Source organism: Sarcophilus harrisii, chromosome 1 (assembly GCF_902635505.1).
Source record: "Sarcophilus harrisii chromosome 1, mSarHar1.11, whole genome shotgun sequence".
Taxonomy (NCBI): domain Eukaryota; kingdom Metazoa; phylum Chordata; class Mammalia; order Dasyuromorphia; family Dasyuridae; genus Sarcophilus; species Sarcophilus harrisii.
The window spans coordinates 546,896,022-546,916,296 of record NC_045426.1 but is presented as its reverse complement, the minus strand read 5'-3'; positions in this window follow the sequence as shown (position 1 = coordinate 546,916,296).

The window sequence follows — 20,275 nt, the reverse complement described above, 5'->3', positions numbered from 1 at the left end:
TATGTTGAAGTAAGAGTGGTCTTCTTTGGTGACAGAGGGACAGAGATGAGAGGCAGATGGAACCATAGCGTAGGCCTGTCTCTGACCTTTTGAAGGGATTATCTTCTTGGCATTATCAGAATAGCTGCAGCAGTAATTTGTACTTTGATTCAAGGGGATAAAGTCTAGAAGAGCATGTTCTGATCTCTCCTCTATTTAGGACCAAGCAAAGCAAAGTATAGTGAATAGAGTTTTGGATTTGAGAAAACCACACCCAAGGTTAGATACTCATCAGCTGTGGGATCCTTGGCAAATCATTTACCCTTTTTAGTTTTACTTTCCTCATTCTGTAAAATGGGTATAATAATAGCACATACTTTAGAGAATAAAATGAGGCAATATGTGTAAAACACTTTGCCTTAAAGCATGATATAAATGTAAGTTGTCATTATTATTAAATACATGCTAAGGAAGAAAAGAATGGTTCCACCCTTCAGTTTGACAACTCCCACAAAGCAAGCTGGGAAACTGTCATGATGGGGAAAACCCCACAAGAGGAAGTAAGCCTGCTCCTTCTCTACCCCTCCCCAACTTTCACCCCTGTGCTAAAGCACACATAAAAAAATACAGTTTATAAGTCTCTAAGGCAAAGGTCCAATTATCTTCTAAGTTAGTCCACCTCTCTATCCTTAAGCTGCAAAGAACATTAGAAGATAGGAAAGGAAGGAAACAGAAAAGGACAACAAGAAGCACTTTCTTTTTTTTTGTCCTGAGTTCTGTGCTTACATTTAAAGGCTAGGCTTTCCATATTCAATGTTCATCTCAAAAGATGCCTTGGATTCTCCAAAGCCCCTGTTTCCTCTTAATGTCTTCCCTACTCCTTCTCAATTCCACAACAAGATAGTAAGACTATGACCTCATTGGGAATGTGACCTTTCATTCCAAGGACACTGGGGGAAAGTGTAAAACTATCCCATCTCACTCCCAGCTTGGAGTTTTAAAACAGTTTTGGCTCAGTTCTCTACCTCACCCTGAGCTGCTCTAAGTTCACTGGGGTAATTTCGTCCTTGGAAAAGAGCTAGGGGAGGAGGGGAACCCCCATACAGCACACAGAAAACTTTATTGGTCATGACCCCTAGTGAGCTGAGGTGCTTGAGAATCTGATTTCATGGGCCAGTAGGCAACCCTGGTAGATAAATACAAAACATTATTATCACTTCTTCCCACCTGCTCTTTTACCAGATGGTACATAAATAATAAAATTTGGGTAGGGTTTTTTTTATTATTTGTTTTACTAATTATTCTTTAGTATGGGCCAAGCATTGCTTCTGATTGCCTAGAGCCCTATCTGGGGCTCAGTATAAATATTTTAAAATACAGCTCTAAAAATTATCCATTACAGAATAAGAAATAGGACAAATACTAAACTGACCCACAAGCTAACTTCTACTATTCTAGAAACCATCAGAACTACATCATCTGGTCACTGAAATCCAATACTATCCACTAATCCCTTCCCACACACTGTATTGAACAGGACAACGCCATTTCCCCCTCAGAGCCCCTCCTTTCAGTTCCATGCAAGACCTTGGCATTCTGGGAATTTTCCCTGTTTCCTGTACACATGCAGTCTAACCCTTACTTGAATGCACAGAGCATAAGGAAAAGGGGGTAGGTAAATTAGGCTCTATTCACAGTCTCACTGACTTTCTCAGGAGAAAACTAATGTTCGTCTACCTGTCTGCTTTGACCTGGTTTTAAGTAAAGAGTATCTTATGGCTGGTCAGCCTTGCAGCTATGACCAAATAGTACAACCCCGCCCCCCGCCACAACTCCTCACTCTAGAAGACTACCAAGTGGTCACATTGTTTCTTGGGAGGTATTGTGTGTCAGTCACCACCGCCAACCGAGGAGAAGGGAATTTTACAGACACACCATGAAACAGTATCATTTACCTTCTCCAGCTGCTGCTACAACTAAAACAAAGAACAGAAGTTCTGAAAGACTGAATGAAAAACAACCTATATTTGCTCCCAATATGAAACTTTTAGTCCTTCCATCCACAAATAATCTATGAAAGATTGACATAGTTTCTTTCATGCTGACCTTCAAACAAAAGTCTAAGAGCAGACCATTGAGGAAGCTAGACATACAGAGACCAAAAAATTGTCCAAGGGCACTTCAGCAGGACTGAACCTAAACATTTACAGTTCTTTACTGTTCCAATGCTAAAATCATAGGATCCCCAAAATTCTAAATGAATAGTTATTCTATGTGGTCAGAGCTGCAAGGCTGACCAGCCATAAGATATGCTTTACTTAAAACTAGGGCAAGACAGATAGGTAGATAGGTAAAACATCAGTTTCTTCCTGAGAAACTCAGCAAGACTATTCAGAAGGTATTGTTTCCCAGAGATCTCTGGTGAAAGAAATTCCACAGCCTCTTTGGAGAACCCAGTCCAGCATCTCACAACCATTCTTTTGTTGTCTCTTCAATCTTCCAGCCACAGCTTAAACCTAGCACTTCACTGAGGTGAGGATATATTTGCAAAAGTCTAAGCTAGAGTTTCATGATCAATTTGGTAGTGCTTCCTCTTCTCTCTTTTTTGTTTTAATCTCAGAACTAAGAATTCATTTGTTTGCTGAATGACAAGATGTTAGTGGAAGAACAAAGAAAGAAGTTTAAAAAATATTTTAAGTCATCCCTTAGGATCATGTCAAAAAGTAGGGGGGAAATGACTTTTAACAGTCGATAAGCACTGATCCACAAGCCTGGGACCAAAAAAAATAGGATGGTGTTTTTCTCTGTCTTATTCCCTTTTGTAGCATCTACAATCTATGGCATCTCAGTCTATGAAGTCTAGGCATCTCAGTCTATGAAGAGAATTTTTACTCTGTAAATTTGCAAGAAACAGATATTTGTGCTTTGGAAAGCTGATACAGAAAATTTTAAAAGGAAGGAAGGAATGTAGGTCACATTGGTCAATACGGGCAACATCAGTACAAATTTTATAGGCCAAAGAGCCTGCTTGTGAAAAACCATCTGCATTATTGGTGGTAATAATGATTTCTGTGCTGTGACTAGCAACACTGGAAACTTTTTTACTCAGAATTAAACTGGAAAGTTCAGTGCACAGAAGAGGCCTTTTTTTGCACTGAAAGAGTAACCATCTAACTTTTCCTTCACAGGTAAAGTGATAAAAAATTAAAATTGGAAAGGAACTTAGAAATCACCTAGTCCAGGATCCAGGAACTCTCTACCATCTCTGAAAGACAGGTGGCCAACCAATCTGGACTGGAACAGATAGTTCACTCTTAAAGAGGCTCAATCCACTTTCAGATATGTGTGAAACATTTCCTTCTATTGCATGGAAATCTGTCTTTCACAAATTTACAATGATTGATTTTTGTTTTATTCTCTAAAAATCAATTAATCAATCTATAGGTATTAAATAAATGTTTCCTATGTGTCATACACTCTGCTAAGTTTTATTTAACAGAAACAAAAGGAAAAGAAATCCTGTCCTTTAGGACCTTACATTCTAAAGAAAAAGATAAGAAAAACATGTGTATTTATATGTCTGAGGGGAAAAGGAAGGAAGGAAGAAAGGAAAGAAAGAAAGAAAAAGAAATGAAATAACTATTAAGCATTTATTATGTGTCAAGCACTCTACTAAATGCTTTTTACAAAAGTTAACTCATTTTATCTTTTCAACAACCCTAATGTCTGAGGCAGTATTTGAACTCATTACTTGCTGGTCCAGAGTTCTATCCAGTACATCTCTTAGCTACCTAAGGAGCTAGGACTATAAGGAAGTATTAAAGTAAATGTAAAAAATGTGGTGACTAGTTCTTAGTTTTGAATACAGAATCACAGGACATATCCCAAGGAACATATATGCAAGCAATGTTGCAGAGGGAAAAGATGTGGCAATTTATTGGATTTGTAAATGAAAATGAGAGGGAAAAGTCAAGGTTGATAACCAGCTATAAAGGTGGGTATAAAGGTGGGAAAGAAGATGGCATCATTAACAATAATAAGGAAAATCCAAAGAAAAGAGGGTACGAGGTAAATTAATAAATTCTGGTATAGTTATATGGAGTTTGAAGCACATCTGATGGACCATGTAGTTCTAAATGCTTAATGAGCAAAATAAGTGGTTATATAAGACTGGAGATCATGAGAAAGGCTATGATACTATATCTAGATCTTAGACTCATCTTCATAGAGGTGATAATTAATTCCATGAGATTTAATTCAACTACCAAATGAGGGAGCATAGAGTAAAAAGAGAAGAATCAGAGCAGACCCTTGGGAAGCACTAACAATTAGTGGGCAATATGTATACACACATATATACATATATACATGTATGTGTGCATCTAGCAAAAAAAAAAAAAAAAGATGAAGGATTGTCAAATAGATACGAGGAGGACCAAGAAGTAACAATGTCATAAAGCCCAGAGAGGAGAATGTATCTAGAAGAAGAAAGTGATCAACACTGTAAAATGTTGCAGAGAAGACAAGAAAGTGAGGTTTGAGAAGAAGCCATTAGATTTGGCAATTAGAAGATTATTGGTGAAAGTTTCTCTGATAAAAGTCTTATTTTTCAAATACATGTTGCCTATAGAACTGAGGCAAATCTATAAAAATAAGAGCCATTCCCCAATTGATAAATAGCCAAAGGATATAAAAAGGCAGTTTTCAGAAGAAGAAAGAAAAGCTATCTGTAATCTTATTGGGAGGGGGGGAGGAGAGAATGGTTTGAATCTATTGATTAGAGAAATGAAAATTAAAATAACTGTGAAGTACCACCTTACAACTATCAAACATGACAAATGCTGGAGGGGATGGAGGGAAAATAGATAAACTATTGAAGTGTTTCTGATAGAGTAATAAACTCATCTAATCATTCTAGAGAATAATTTGGAATTATATCCAAAGGTCTATAAAATTGTGCAAACTTTTTGACTCAGAAAGACTACTAATAGGTCTATATCCCAAAGAGATCAAAGAAAAAGAAAAAGGACTGATATATATAAAAATATTTGTAGCAGCTTTTTTGTGGTAGTAAAGAACTGGAAATCAAGGGGATGATCATCAGTTGTGGAATGGCTGAACAAATTGTGGCATATTATTGTGATGGAATACTATTGTACTGTAGGAAATGATGAGTAGAGTAGTTTCAGAAAAACATTGTAAGAACTATATGAATTGATGCAAAAATAAGTGAAAGAAACTTGGAGATCGTTGTGTACAGTAACAATAATGTAATGATGATCACCTATGAAAGACTTTGCTACTTTAGTTAATACACTGATCCAAGACTCATGATTTAAAAAAAGAAACTATATCTCTCCAGAGAGAGAACTGATAGATTCTGAGTGCAAATTGAAGTATTTTCTCATTCTGTATTTTTCTTGATTATATATATGTGTGTGTGTGTGTGTGTGTGTGTGTGGAGAGAGAGAGAGAGAGAGAGAGAGAGAGAGAGAGAGAGAATGCTAATGGTAACATTTGTTTTGCATTATTTCATATATAATTGATGTTATGTTGCTCGCCATTTCAGTGGGTAGATGGAGGGGTAAGAGGAAAGGGAAGATTTTGGAATTCAAAATTTAAAAATGAAAAGAATGTTTAAAATAAATAATTTTTAAAAAATCATTGGTGTGGGAATTTATTTTGTTGGATCTTCCTCATCTCAGTCAAACTTCATTTTCATGAATGTTCCTCTTAAAATACTGTTCCTAATTCTGAGCACTATGCCCCAAATAATAAATTTATTATCTTTCCAGATTCTTCCCAGTCTTTCTCAGAATTCACTCTGTATATGCCACTTTGGGGAAGGTAACACGAGGTAACTCTCACCCTAACTTTAATTGTCATGTACTCCAAAATCCAAATAACCTGGTTACTCCTCCTGAAGAAGAGATATCCACAGTAGTTTGGTTAAATTCTAATGTGACCCATTTGTCTTTGTAATCAGGTCAAGAGTCATCATAATTCTATTATTTGAAAGAGATGGTCACATGTGGGACCTTTGCAGCCCCGAGTAAAACTAATTCCTACTTAATTGCTATGTGCATGCACAGGTCTGTGTGTGACCACTCTGAGGTTAAAGAAAGTGGCTGTAGCCCTGGTGAAAGAGATATGCACTAAAAAGCTCCAACTCTTCCACATCTGCTCCTATCTCTGCAATGCTATTGTTATGCTCTTCCTGTTTCTTCTTTCTCCTGCTCACTTAAATCACTTGTTTTTTGGCTGCAAACTTTTGAGGAAACTGGATCATTGAGTACAACATGAGGTGGAATGCCCTCTACTCCAGAGCAAACACAAATATTCTGTCTCTTGTCAACTTACTGATGCTAATGAAAAGTCTTTTAATGGGCTCTTGTGCTAGAACTGGATGTCTCTCTTCTTTTTTAAAAATAGTTATTTAACATTTTATTTTCTCCAGTGACATGTAAAACAAGTTTTTCCTTTGCTTTTAAAACTTTGTGTTCTGGGGCAGCTAGGTGGTGCAGTGGATAGCACACCAGCCCTAAAGTCAGGAGGACCTGGGTTCAAATCTGACCTCAGATACTTAACATTTCCTACCTGTGTGACCCTGGGCAAGTCACCTAATCCCAATTGCCTTAGGGGAAAAGCAATAACAACAAAAACTTTGAGAGTATCTAGATCCTTTCCCTTCCTCCCCATCCTCTTACCCTTTTAAGAAGGTACATATGAAGTTATATAAAACATTTCCATAAAAGTTATGTTGTAAAAGAAAATAAATTCCTTCAGAGTAGTCATAGATTATTGTATTGCTGAAAATAGCAAAGTCATTCACAGCTGATCATCCCACAACATTGCTATTACTTTGTACACAGTACATTTTACTTTGCTTGAGTTCATGAAGGGCTTTCCAAGTTCCCTGATATCTTTCAAGAAAGGAAAAGATGAATTATTGTAAGCCTTTGGGTGAAGAAAGGCAGAATTGCCTCCTGTCTGAATTGACCAACTGGGCTGTGAACTCATCATGCTACTTTATACTGGTTCATTGGTGCTTATTGTTAGGTGAATGTATGTCAAAGACCGATTGGACCAGATGGATTTCAAAAGGCCAGAAAAACCATTTAGGGTCTGCTTCAACAACAAGAGCTAGTAGCTGCAGGAACCAAGCCCAATGAGGAGCAATCCTTGAGGAGTAGCTAGCTATCCAACACAGAAGTAGATTGGCCTGACAGTCAGGGAGATAGCCAGTACTACAAGTGAAAGACCAACTCTATCATGCCAAAAAGTAAATTTATAAATGATGGCAGCAATCAGTTTATGTCTTAGCCAATAATCCCCAGGGATCCAAGGAGTAGAGAAGAATAAGCTCTCTGTTTGGGAAGCTTTATATTTGAGTTCTTGTTCTCAGTAAATAACCTTTTTAAAAAGTTAACTAATTGGTTAATTGATGTCAAGACAATAGCAGCTGATGAAAATTATGTTACAACAGCCATCACTAGTTAAATGATTTATGGGAAATACTGTAGCAAACCATTAGGTGAGATTAGAGAGAACATACTGGATTGGGGCTTTTGACTTCCCTGACTTCCCTTTAGTCCTAACTAAAATCTCACTTTCTATAGGAAGCCTTCCTCAACCCCTCTTTATTCTAGTCTTTTTTGTTGTTTAATTATTTCCTATTTATCCTGTATATTGTTTGTTTTGTATGTATATATCTATATATAGCTAGAGAGAGAGAGAAAGAGAAAGATACTTATACATATTATCTTCCCCCATTAAATTGTAAGCTCCTTGAGAAAAGGGACTATTTTTTTTCCCTCTTTTTGTATTCCAGCTCTGGTGGTACATAATAAGCATTTATTAAGTGTCTATTCATTAAGCATGAGAGTACTTTTTAAGTACTTAAAAAGAATACCCAAGGTTATCCTTAAAACTTTGAAGGGAAATAGTGATCTTTCTCTGAGAACTTGACCTGGCAAGGGAGTAGAGAGTGGAAGTTTAATAAGCCAGAGTCTATATGTGCTAAAAGTATATGTACAGGCTTTTTCTCTTGAAAAATATAATCTCTATATCCTAAAAAGATCTTAAAGGAAGGAAAGGGACACACATGTGCAAGAATGTTTGTGGCAGCCCTTTTTGTAGTGACAAGAAACTGGAAACTAAATGGATGCCCATCAATTGGAGAATGGCTGAATAAGTTATAGTATGTGAATGTTATGGAATATTATTGTTCTCTAAGAAACAACCAACAAGATGATTTCAGAAAAGCTTGGAGAGACTTACATAAACTGATGCTAAGTGAAATGAGCAGAACCAGGAGATCATTATACATGGCAACAACAAGATTATACAATGATCAATTCTAATGGACGTGGCTCTTCTTAACAATGAGATGATCCAAATTAGTTCCAGTTGTTCAATGATGAAGAGAGCCATCCATCTACACCCAGAGAGAAGACTGTGGGAACTGTGTGGTTCACAACATAGCATTTTCACTCTTTTTGTTGTTATTTGCTTGCATTTTATTTTGCTTCACTTTTTCTCTTATGTTATATGATAATTGTACAAATATGTACGCATATATTGAATTTAATATATGTTTCTATCACACTTAACATATATTGGACTACTTGCCATCTAGGGAGGGCATGGAGGAAAGGGGGGGGGGGGGAATTGGAACACAAGGTTTTGCAAGAGCTAATGTTGAAGAACTGTCCGTGCATATGTTTTGAAAAATAAAAAGCTTTAATTAAAAAAAAGAAAAAGAAAAATATAAGCTCCATGAGAATAGGGACTACTTTATTTTTGTGATTTTATCTGAAGACCCTAATGTAGTATGTAGCACATTGCTACTTGATTTTTCATTAGATTTCATGAAAGAGGTGGCATTTGAATTAAGTTTTAAAGGATGATTAGGGGAAACAACATGGTTACCTATTGATTGGGAAATGATGATTAAATTTTGGTGTATAAATGTAATTTTAATTATTGTGCAATTTTTAAAAACTTAAAAATAATCAGCAGGATTATTTCAGAGAGGCCTGGAGAGACTTACATGAACTGATGCTAAGTGAAGTAAGTAGAACCAAAAGAACATTGTACACAGCAACAACAAGACTATGTGATGATCAGTTCTGATGGACATGGCTCTTTTCAACAATGAGGTGATTCAGGCCATTTCCAATAGACTTGGGTTGGAGAGAGCCATCTGCATCCTGAAAGGAAGACTGAATAGAAATCACAACGGAGGAGGAGGAGGAGGAGAAGGAGGAGGAAGAGGGGGGGGGAGGGGGGAGAGAGAGGAGGAAGGCAGCAAGAAGGGAAAGAAAAGGCAGGAGACAATTTATGTGCTTATTGTGTTTCAGGCACTATACTAAACCTACTATTTAGGAATTAAATTAGTGAAGGACAGTAAGGGCATAGGACAAGAGTAGGGAATAGTGTAAGGAGAGGCACTGAGGAGGGATGGCCACAATAATAAATGTTTGTTCAATTAAATTGAACCTGCAAGATAGATGTTGTATCTTTTATTGTTTTATGAAAGAGGAAACTAAACTGAAGTTTCAAGATAAACTAACTTATCCAAGGTCACAACTAATAAGTGTTAGAGTTGGGCTTTAGCACAAGGATTCTGAAACTATAGATTAGTTTATGTAACCTGTGACTCCAAGTCCATTTTCATAGATCTTTTTTCATTGGTGGATATTGATTTCAACTCAACTATGAGAGAGACACAGATAGACAATGATAGAGATAAAGAGAATTAGAGAAACTGAGATAAAGATAGAAACATAGACAAAGACAGACCAGAGATAACAGAGGTAGAGACAGATAGTGACAGAGACAGAAAGAAAAAGAGATAGAGAGTGACAGAAACAGACATGTCAGAAACAGAAAGAAAGAGAGAGACAGGAGAGATAGAGTCAGAAAAAGAGACCGAAAAAAAGATAGAGACAGATACAACTCCAGACTTAACCGGAAATGAAATTCCTAGTGTAGTAAGGTGGGAAGGGGAACATGATGAAGGTGCTGTCAGTTTCTTCCCAGAATCTCTCCTTGCAGGACCCTGAAGGAAGTTTGAAGCTACAACTTCTTTCTCAAATCTGAAACTCAGAAGACCAGGATTTTTCTTCTCCCCAGATCTCACCAATTCCACCCTTCACACAGGCATAAAGAGTCCCCCGGAATATAGGCTTTGAACCTGAAGTTATTACTCTATGACTTATAAATCTGAAGATACTGAACAACTATTGTCTACTCCCCGACATTGTGCCACCTCTATGAAGACCATTTTTAAAAAGACTCAATCTGGCATCAGGGAAAATATAGGAAAGAGGCAAAAATAAAAGAGACGAGAAGAATCAGAGGGTCACAGGTCTAGAACTGGAAAAGATTTGAGTTGTCATTTAGCTCAAATCCTTCATTATACAGACAGAATCCTGAGATCCACAAAGCAGTGCTTTCTACTGCACCAAAGTCTACAAATAGAACTTTTAAGGAGAAAAAAAAAAAAAAAAAAAAAAACTTTTAAGGAGGTCTTTTAGTCCAGTATCTTTTTCTAGAATCCTCAGTTTCCTAATTAGTTGAGAAAGAGAGAGAGAGAGAGAGAGAGAGAGAGAGAGAGAGAGAGAGAGAGAGAGAGAGAGAGAGAGAATGAGGAGGGGATGATTTCTAAGGTCCTTCCCAGCTTTAAATCCTCCAATCCTATAATCCCCCAGGCAAAACAGTATTTAACTGTCCTTAAAACAGATGGGAATCTCCTCAATTTTTCTTAAACACCTGCAAAGAAGGCAATTTGGCAGCTTCCTTCAATGACCAATTATATTGTTTAACAATCTTACTTTTTAAAAAATCTTGTCATATTTCATCAAATTCATTCTGGAGAATGTGGTGGATTTCATCTTTTTTAATTTGCTTTTCTGATGTATCCTAAGGTCCTTCCAATTCAAAAACTCTAAAATCCTACCATTGCATGACATCACTGCAGGGGGTGGGCAGGAGGGGGCATTTAGCTCTTCAGGTTTAAAAACCAGCCTCATATCCCAAATAAAATGGGCCCTATGTTTTCAGAACAGTTGAAGGCAGGTGTAAGAAAGAAGTTTTAAACTGGCAGGCTGTGGAGGCACTGACAGAACAAAACCACACAGAGAGAGCTCCCCCAACCCCCCTCGACCTCCCACTTCGAGGCAGGGCAAGAGACCAATCGCTGGGCACTGCCAACAGTGAGACCAAAGGCAAACTGAAAATACTCAAATGACAAGCCAGAGCCCATCTGAGGGGCCCCCAAACATAAGCAACATTCCCAACTGCCCCCTCTGCAATGCAAAACTTCACTATTCATTGATGTACAGTAGTGGGTGAATATAAAGATCACCAACTCTCTGCACCACATTAAGGTTCCATGCCAACACCCACAGGCTGAACAGCTGACAATAGCACCAGGCTCCAGAGGCAAGATCCCTGCTTGACTCTGAGAGACCCAGAAGTTAATGAAAAACTTTAGAGACCCAGAAAACATCCCATTGAATAAAAGCCTGGCTAAGGTGCTTTATACACCTTCAGAAAAAGCAAGCCCAACCTCATCATGATGGGGGAGTGAGACGGTGGAGAGAGGGTGTTAGAAAAACAGAAACTATAAAGAAGAGAGAGGGAGAGAGAGAGAGAGAGAGAGAGAGAGAGAGAGAGAGAGAGAGAGAGAGAGAACAAAGAAAGGCAGAAGGAAGAGAGAGACAGAAAAAGAAGAGGAGGAGAAAGGGGAGAAGAAAGAAACAAAGAAAGAAAGAGGTGAGGGAGAGAGACAGAAAGAAAAGGAGAGAGAGAAAGCAGTTGAGAGGGAAAGACAGCCAGTGCAGAGCTCAGGCTCTACTGATATGATATGATCCATAAGACATAAAAACACATACATACATATGTATGTACACACACACACACACACACACACACACATACACACACACAATTACTCTGCAGCCAGACAAATGTCCCAGTTCAACCCCAAACAAATAAGGAAAGGAAGAAAAAAGCCTATTTCCTGGAGAATGTCATATAAGACAACTTTTGCTAACTGGAGATGGGGGTTGGGTGAAAGTGGTAGGAAAGAATCTACTGAAAGGCCCAGGTCTAAAAGGATATAACTTTGGGATCTGATTCTCACCCTGAGAGGTGGCCCCATCCATTCAAGTCTGCCGCATGCATGACTGGGCAGCAGAGCCTGCCATTGCCCATGGATAAACAGAGAATTTCCATCTCCATGTTTGTCCATCCAACACCTTTTGCCAGCATGAGATTAATAGACTTTTTTTAAAGGAAAAAGGGAAAGGGTGGGTAAAAGGCAGCCACATGAGTTCCCTTCCTCCCAAGTAAATTTAAAAGTGGGAAGTATTTTAGGCAAGAGCTTGTTTTAGTGGTGAACTTTCTTTTTTCCCCATAGCTTGAGGCTATTTTACCAGCCAGGGTCAAACAAAGAAAGCTTGGAGACCCAAAGAATAGTAAGTCAAAACAGGCTGGGGAGGGTGGGGGTGGTTGGAGAGCAGCTAGGAAATAGCCCTTTCCAAATGAAGCAAATTTGCCATCCCACCTCCCAGCCTGCCTTGTCCCATTTCAAGCCCTAATTAAGTCAGGGGGTGAGGTATCTTCATGGCTTCTTTTTATTATGTTTCTATCAGTACTTCAGTTTGTCAAGCTAAAGAATCCATTTGTAACTTCAAATAACTTTGTTTTGTCCTCACTCCTTTTAAAAATTATTATCATTCTCTAAAAGAAAGGAGTAGGGGGAGTGCATGGCTTGCCCTCTCTTCACATTGCTTGTGAAGGAAACCCTACTTATCACAACAGGTGCACTGGCACCCAAGCACAACACACACACACACACACACACAGAGGCAGCCCAGAGCTAAAAGACTAAGAAATTACTTGTTCTTTGTCAGCTGCTCATAGAGAAAGTGCTTTGGAAAGAGATTTAGTGTCCCTATTTAAAAAAAAAAAAAAATAGAGGATTAAAAAAAAAAAAAGGTATAAAGTTGCCAAAAGGTGGGTGGGTGGAAATGTGTTAAAGGGAGGGAGGGTGAGAGGAAGTTTGGGTTGACTTAACTTTGCCAAGTAAGAAAGTCAGTGAGGCCCAATGAAAAGCCATCAAGGAGAAATTAAAGGAGCATCCCTAAGTATCCTGTGAGACTTCAACCTCATCACTTCCTTGCCCTTTCTAGGAAAATAAAGAAGGTAATAACATTCATGTTGGCTGTTGGGAGGACCAACTGATAATGGAATGAGACAGTGAGGCAGAAACAAATGAATGTGGCTCTGACGTTCCTCACAGGAAAGTGTGTCTTTTCATAAGTCATATATGCCTGAGTGCATTCCAAAGCACCTTAGGACCTGCCTGGAAAGGAGGGAAGAAGAGGAGAAGATGACCACGTGTTCTCTTCACAGTAAACTATACAAGAGGTCCCCAAGAGACCTGCTGGAAACTCTTCCTTAACAGGTGAGGGTTGGTTTTGATCCATAAGAAGTCCCTCGGGGAGAGGGACCCACATGTGCAAAAATGATTCTGGCAGCTCTTTTCTCAGTGGCAAGAAACTAGAAACTGAGTGGATGTCCATCAGTGGGAGAACGACTGAATAAATTGTGGTATATGAATGTTATGGAATATTATTGTTCTGTAAGAAAGGACCAGCAGGATGATTTCAGAGAAGTTTGGAGAGACTTACATGAACGGATGCTAAGTGAAATAAGTAGAATCAGATCATTGTCCATAAAAACATCAATAACATAGGACTATCAATTCTCATAAACGAGATAACTGATGCCAGTTCCAATTGTTCAGTGATGAAGAGAGCCATATACACCCAGAGAAAGAACCATGGGAACAGAGTGTGAATCACAGCATAACATTCTCACTCTTTTTGTTGTTGTTCGCCTGAATTTTGTTTTCTTACTCATTTTCTTTCCTTTTTGATCTGATTTTTCTTGTGCAGCAAGAGAATTATATAAATGTTTACACATATTGAATTTAACATATATTTTAACGTGTATAACATATATTGGATTGTTTGCCGTCTAGGGGAGGGGTTGGGGGAAGAAGAGGAAAATCTGAAACACAAGACTATGCAAGGATCAATGTTGAAAAATTATCCATGCATATGTTTTGAAAATAAAAAGCTTTAAAAAAATTTTTTTAAAAAAGAAATCCTTCGGGTCAGAACTATGCCAAATTAAAAGCTTTATCAGTAAAGTAGCCTTGGTTTATCCAAATTTTGAATCTTGCTCAGATTGCCATTAATACAGTGAACATTTAATAAATGACTGTTAAAATAAAAACTCATGTGGGTGGGGTACTTTAATGTGATTGCCTGACACTTTAACAGCTGTTCATATTCTCAATACTTGATTGGAGAAAAGACAGAGAATCAATAAAGAGTTTTTTATTTAAAAATAAATTCATATCTAAATTATATTGCTTCCCTTTATTCCATCAGAGATTTTCAGTGGTGGAAAACCTGGTTTCAATTCTGGCATCTGCTACTTACTATCTATGTGACCTTCTGCACTTAGCCTCTGTAGGCCTCAATTATTTCATCCCTAAAGAGACATAATGATCTCTAACTTCCCTTCCATACCTAAGTCTGTGATCCTATGAGGATGTCCTGAGAACTTAATCCTCAGGAATTCCCACCCTGGGGCCCCACTGTCCTGATTGCTGAGAACCTTCTCTTTTAAGGCCCCATGCTTCACTTTATTGTGAAGGGACTTTATTCACCCCTTGTCCTTACTACCCCTATCTAGCTTTATAATTCTGGAACCATAAGCAAAAATCAATTCTGCCATTACTACTGGAAATAGTATATCAAGCTATTCTTCTTAGGCTCCCCTCACCACTTCCACAATTTTCCAAACCAAATAATCCTTGATGGCCCCCTCTCCTGCTTTATGTGTTTCTTCCTTCTATTAGCATGACTGACTAAATGAGTTGTGTTACAGCATTGTGATAGAATACTACTGTACAATAGGAAATGACGAGCGCTATTATCTTAGAAAAACATAGAAAGACTTGAACAAAATAATGAAAAGCAAAATGAGCAGAACCAGGAGAACAATGTATACAGTAATAGCAATATTGTTTTAAGAGTGACTTTAAGCACATTTTCACTATTTATAAATACCCAAATTAACTATAAAGGACATAAGAAAAAAAGACTATCTGCATCCAGAGAAAGAACTGATAAATAGAAATATGTATAGAATAATTTTATATGTTTATATGGATACCTATTTGTGTCATCTTGAGGATGAAAGGGGAGAAAAAAGAAAAAAGAAATTTACATGATAACTTTATTATGTATTTAAAAGGAATATCAAGTTGTACAAAGTAGATCTGCAATTTCATGTATAATCATCTTTTTTATTATACTGTCATGGAAATGCTTATTTTATTCCATAAATTTAAAATAAAATTTTCAAAAAGAATAATATAAATAAATAAATAACAGATTAAAATTTTTAAAAAAGGTTTGTGAGGGCAAAGATCTTTTTTTTTTTTTTTTTGGTTTTGTATTTATTTCTTTTCCCAGCACTTAGCACAGTATTTTGGAATATAGTAAGCACTTAATATAATATATGTAAAGCATTTTGCAACCTTAAAGTTTTACACAAATATTAGCAATTATTATTAGCAATAATTTCTATTATTAGAAATTAGTAAATCAGTAATTCATTCATCTCTTGTGGGAACTCCTTTGAGTCATTTATTACTTAGAAGGTAATTCCAAGGGAGTTGCTTGAATCATAGAGTTGGAGAATCTTGCCCAGGAACACCCAGACAGAAAAAGTATAAGGCAGGATTGAATGCCAGGTCTAGTTGAATCCCAGCCCAGGACTTTACCTCCCACATCATTTTGTCTCTTTTGCTTAGAAAATAATTATGAAGTAACAAAACTTATAAGGATTAGATTCCCAGGAACCCAACCTTTTCCCTTTTCAAGACTTGCCACAAATGGAGTCCTCTAGAAAGTAGATAGATGGATATAGGTCCAGAAGATGGCTGCCAAAGTCCAGAGGGCAAAATCAGTAAAAGTTGGCATAGAGGATCAAGCACTGACTTTGGAGTTAGGAAGACAGAGATTCAAATTCCAGCTCTGCTGTTTGTTACATGTTGGACATTTTACATCATCTTTCTAAGCTTCAGTTTCCTCATCTAAAAAAGGGAGGGGTTGGATTAGATTGTTTCTAGCTCCCTTCCAGTTTTAAATATAGAATCCCTACTCTTACAAAAAGGAAACACTCAGATTAGGAGACAATAACAGGTGAAGTCAAAGCTCCCCTTCTCCCCCCCAAAAAAATCCATTGATCATAAATGAGATTAATTATGGATAAGTTTGGTCATGACCAAACACTATAGGTGAGATTAAAGTTACTAGGAAGTAGTCTCAGATAAAATCTCTGAAAATTAATCTTTAAACTTGAGACTGTTATAATATATATATATATATACATACATATATATATATATATATATATATATATATATATATATATATTCCAATGAAGAAAGCCAATATTATAATAAGGAATGCAGAGAAAAGGGTGGTGGTCCATATGAAGCACAGAAAAAGGAAAGATGTGTGGGGAAGGATCTGTCAGCATTTGTCTGGCATTGTTCAAGAGAGAGCAGAGTCTGGCAGACCTTAGGGTGAAGCTGGAGGGTTCATCAAAACGTATGTAGTCCCACTGAAACATCCATCAGTCTCCCATTTGCGCCAATCTTTACTCAATTGCTCATTAAAAACCTGGCTTCTGAGCTATCTTAAATACTGGGAAGGAGCTAATTTAGAAAGTAGACATGACTCCTACAAAGTTACAAAAGATGATAGAGAATAGATACTGGATAGATGGTTTCATTGATATAATGACCTCCTAAGTGAGGACACTTCCTTTACCAGTGCAAGTCAGCACCTCCTCTGTTATTTGTGGGAGAGTTGCCTACATCCCCACTTCTTAATCTGTGGTTTGTTATGTAAAGGACTGAAACTCTTGAATTGTTGCACTGAGGTCGGTTCAAGCATTTAGGGCTAATTACCGATTGGACAATACTCTATGGGCATGTGCTTGGACAATGGCCCTTCCCACTATCCCGTGCTGGCTCGATAATTGGTGCATACAGAGAATTGTAGGAGGAACTAGGGGGTGGAGTAAGACTAGCCAGGGTCACTCTCTGGATAGGAGATGAAGAAGAAAGGTTGGGGAGATTCTGCTTCCATCCAATTCAATCCTACCCCTAAAGACCAAGAATAAAGACTAAGAACTTTTGCTTATCCTGACTCCGGCTGATTCTAAGGAATCCAGGGTGCTAACGCGGTCATTACATTGTTACCCCATGAGATCTCATACCTGAATGTGAAGTGAAATATTTGGTCAAGTTCCACATCCATGAAAAGTGCTACTAATATGGACAGAAAATATATATTTTAGGAACTGAAAGAAATGAGATATCAAAAATATGAATTCATTTTGACCCAATCCAGTGTAAATGATGGAGCTCAGCCACAGGGGCTACTGAAGCAAGAAAAGAAGTCACTTGGTTGGGTATAGTGCTTGAGCTGTAATGCTACAATAATGGGAAACTGAAACAAACCGTGGTTTGTAACCCCATGAGATCTCATACCTGAATTTCACATAATTTGTGAAATTATGATTTATTATCAGTAATGTTTGATTTGTATATCTCTTTTATAATACCTATATACCCAGAGTCATGTAAAAATTTCATTGGTAAAAAGGAATAACAAATGGAGAAAGCTTAAGAAACCCTGCCTTAGAGCACTGAAAAGTGAGGAATTTGTCTAGTGTTGCACAGCTAATAACTGCCAAAAGGCAGGTCACTATCCTATGTCAACTCTCTGTCCATTTGGCCATTCTGTAAAAAATTTTAAAAATGAAAATTGTTTAACAAGTCTACGGAAAAGACAAACATCCTAATAAATTGTTGATGAAAATCTTAGTTTGATCCACCTGTTATGGAAAGCAATTGGGAATTATGAAACAAAAGTATTAGACCATTCATGACCTTTAAACCAATAACCCCACTGTTCAGTCTATGCATCTGAGAGAAAATTTCCTGAGTCTGGAGACTGAAAAATTTGGTTTAAATCCACTTCTGATAATATTTGCATGAACTCCCTGAGCCTCAAATCCCTTCTATAAAATTAGAAGAGAGGATCCCTTCTATCTCTGGAGTTATGAACATATGCTTCTCAAAGAAGCCAAAAACAGAAAGGTCTCACAGTTCTCCACATGGCTGTAGCTTTCTGGAAAGAGTATTGGATCAGAAATTAGACATAAATTGAAATGGCTTCTATGTGATCATGGACAAGTCTATGAAAGTTGTTTCTTCAGCAGTAAAATGAGGATGATAAAATTAGTACTTCTCTTCCAAGGTCATTATAAAGATTAAAAGAAACTATGTATTTGTATCCCATCCAATTTTTTCTTTTACTCTGTAGGACTAGGAGTGTATTTGGCTCCTTCCTGTCTATCTCCTTATCCAACATATCAGGAGAATCTGCATCCAGGAATCTGAATAACTCCCCTCAATCATCATTAAAGGGACCTTGGGAGCTAAAGAGGCACTTGAGTTGGGGAGGTGATGTGAAATATTTGATCAGTTCCACATTCATGAAAACTGTTACTAATATGGGCTAAAAATACATATTTTAGAAGCTGAAAAAAGGGAGATATTAAAAACGTGAATTCATTCTGACCGGATTCAATGTGAATGATGGAGATCAGCAATGGGAACTATTGAAGCAAGAAAAGAAGTCACTTGATGGGGCATGGTGTTTGAGCTGTAATGCTATAATAATGGGAAACTTTGAAATTCCCCTCTCTTCTGTAATTGCTAGGTATTATAGGTAAGAATATTTTCTTATGAAAAAGAGGCAACAGTATCCACTGAGAACTGCAGGGATATGCATGCAAAGCAGTACAGAGAAATTCTGTAGCAGGATAACAGCAAGAGAGACCTTGAACATGAGAGGTGGGAAGTTTCAAGGAGCCAGAATGATGAAAACCAACAACTGGAAGCTGTGGAGGGGTAGCCAGTGGGTAGAAGGCTGGGGCCAGTATGAAGAGGATCTGAATTCAAAACCAGCCCTAGACACTAGCTGGGATCCTGGGCAAATTATTTAATCTCTGTCTACTTTAATTTCTAATACTATAAAAAAATAAAATGGATTGTTGTGAGGATCAGATGAAATAATATTTATAAAGCATTTAGCACAGTGCGTGGTACATAGTAAGCACTTTTTAAAGTTTGTTTCCTTCTTACCTTCCTGTGGACAGCTGCAATAGGCTCAGAAACCATTAGAGGCAGCACATCCTGAGACTCTAGTACTGAAATTATAAAAGTCTCTGAGATTGCCCTTTGACATGTGTTAATATTTTCAAAAAATCTCTGATAAGGAATCTGTCTTTTTTAACCTATAAATAAACCTCGATTTCTTTGGGATTTATGAACTCTGTGCTTTCAAGGCCATTTGTAGACAGCACACTGGGTAGTATCACATAAAGAGGTTCTCAGATTTTCTGGGTGAGAGCAATAAACTAAAGATGTGAGAACTCTCTTGGGATAGTCATGTCATGTGAGAGCCTCCAACCCAAGATTTTTATAGATAAAAAAAACTTTATAACATGGTAAAGCACTATATTCATTTAAGTTTCTTATTTGTTTGCTTGCTTCTTCTTCTTGTTTTTACTGTATCTTCCCAATCTCCAAGGAGAAACAAAACTTTATTTATTGTATCTAGAAATCTGAAAGAAATGATTATTAATAATCAATAATCTGGGGAGATTCAGAGCTCTCCCCTGCTTCCAAAATCCCAATAGAGTTCAGTCTCTTGAAGGACTTCATTGATAATGAGATTGAATTAATTCTCCTCAATCTTGGCCAGACCTCATCCAACCTTACAGAGAAATTAATCTAGAGTGGAGGAAACCCATTGTGTTCTACTCAAGTTTGGATAGAAGACATATGCTTTTGTCTACATAGTTCAAGGCTGGGGATAATCAAGTTTAGAGATTGTTTCTTGCTCCTAAGGTGATGTGAATCAGTCATTCTCAATCACTCATTAAATACCTACTTTTCTAGGACTATAGACACTATGAGCCTGCTGACATTATTGTCTTTGGTCTAAGAGAGACAGCCAAATGAGCATCTTTTCATCAATAAGAGTTGGTCTTATTAATAAATGATTAAATTACCCAGAAGTTATTTCTCTAGAACCTTTTTATTTTTTTTAATAACTTTTTA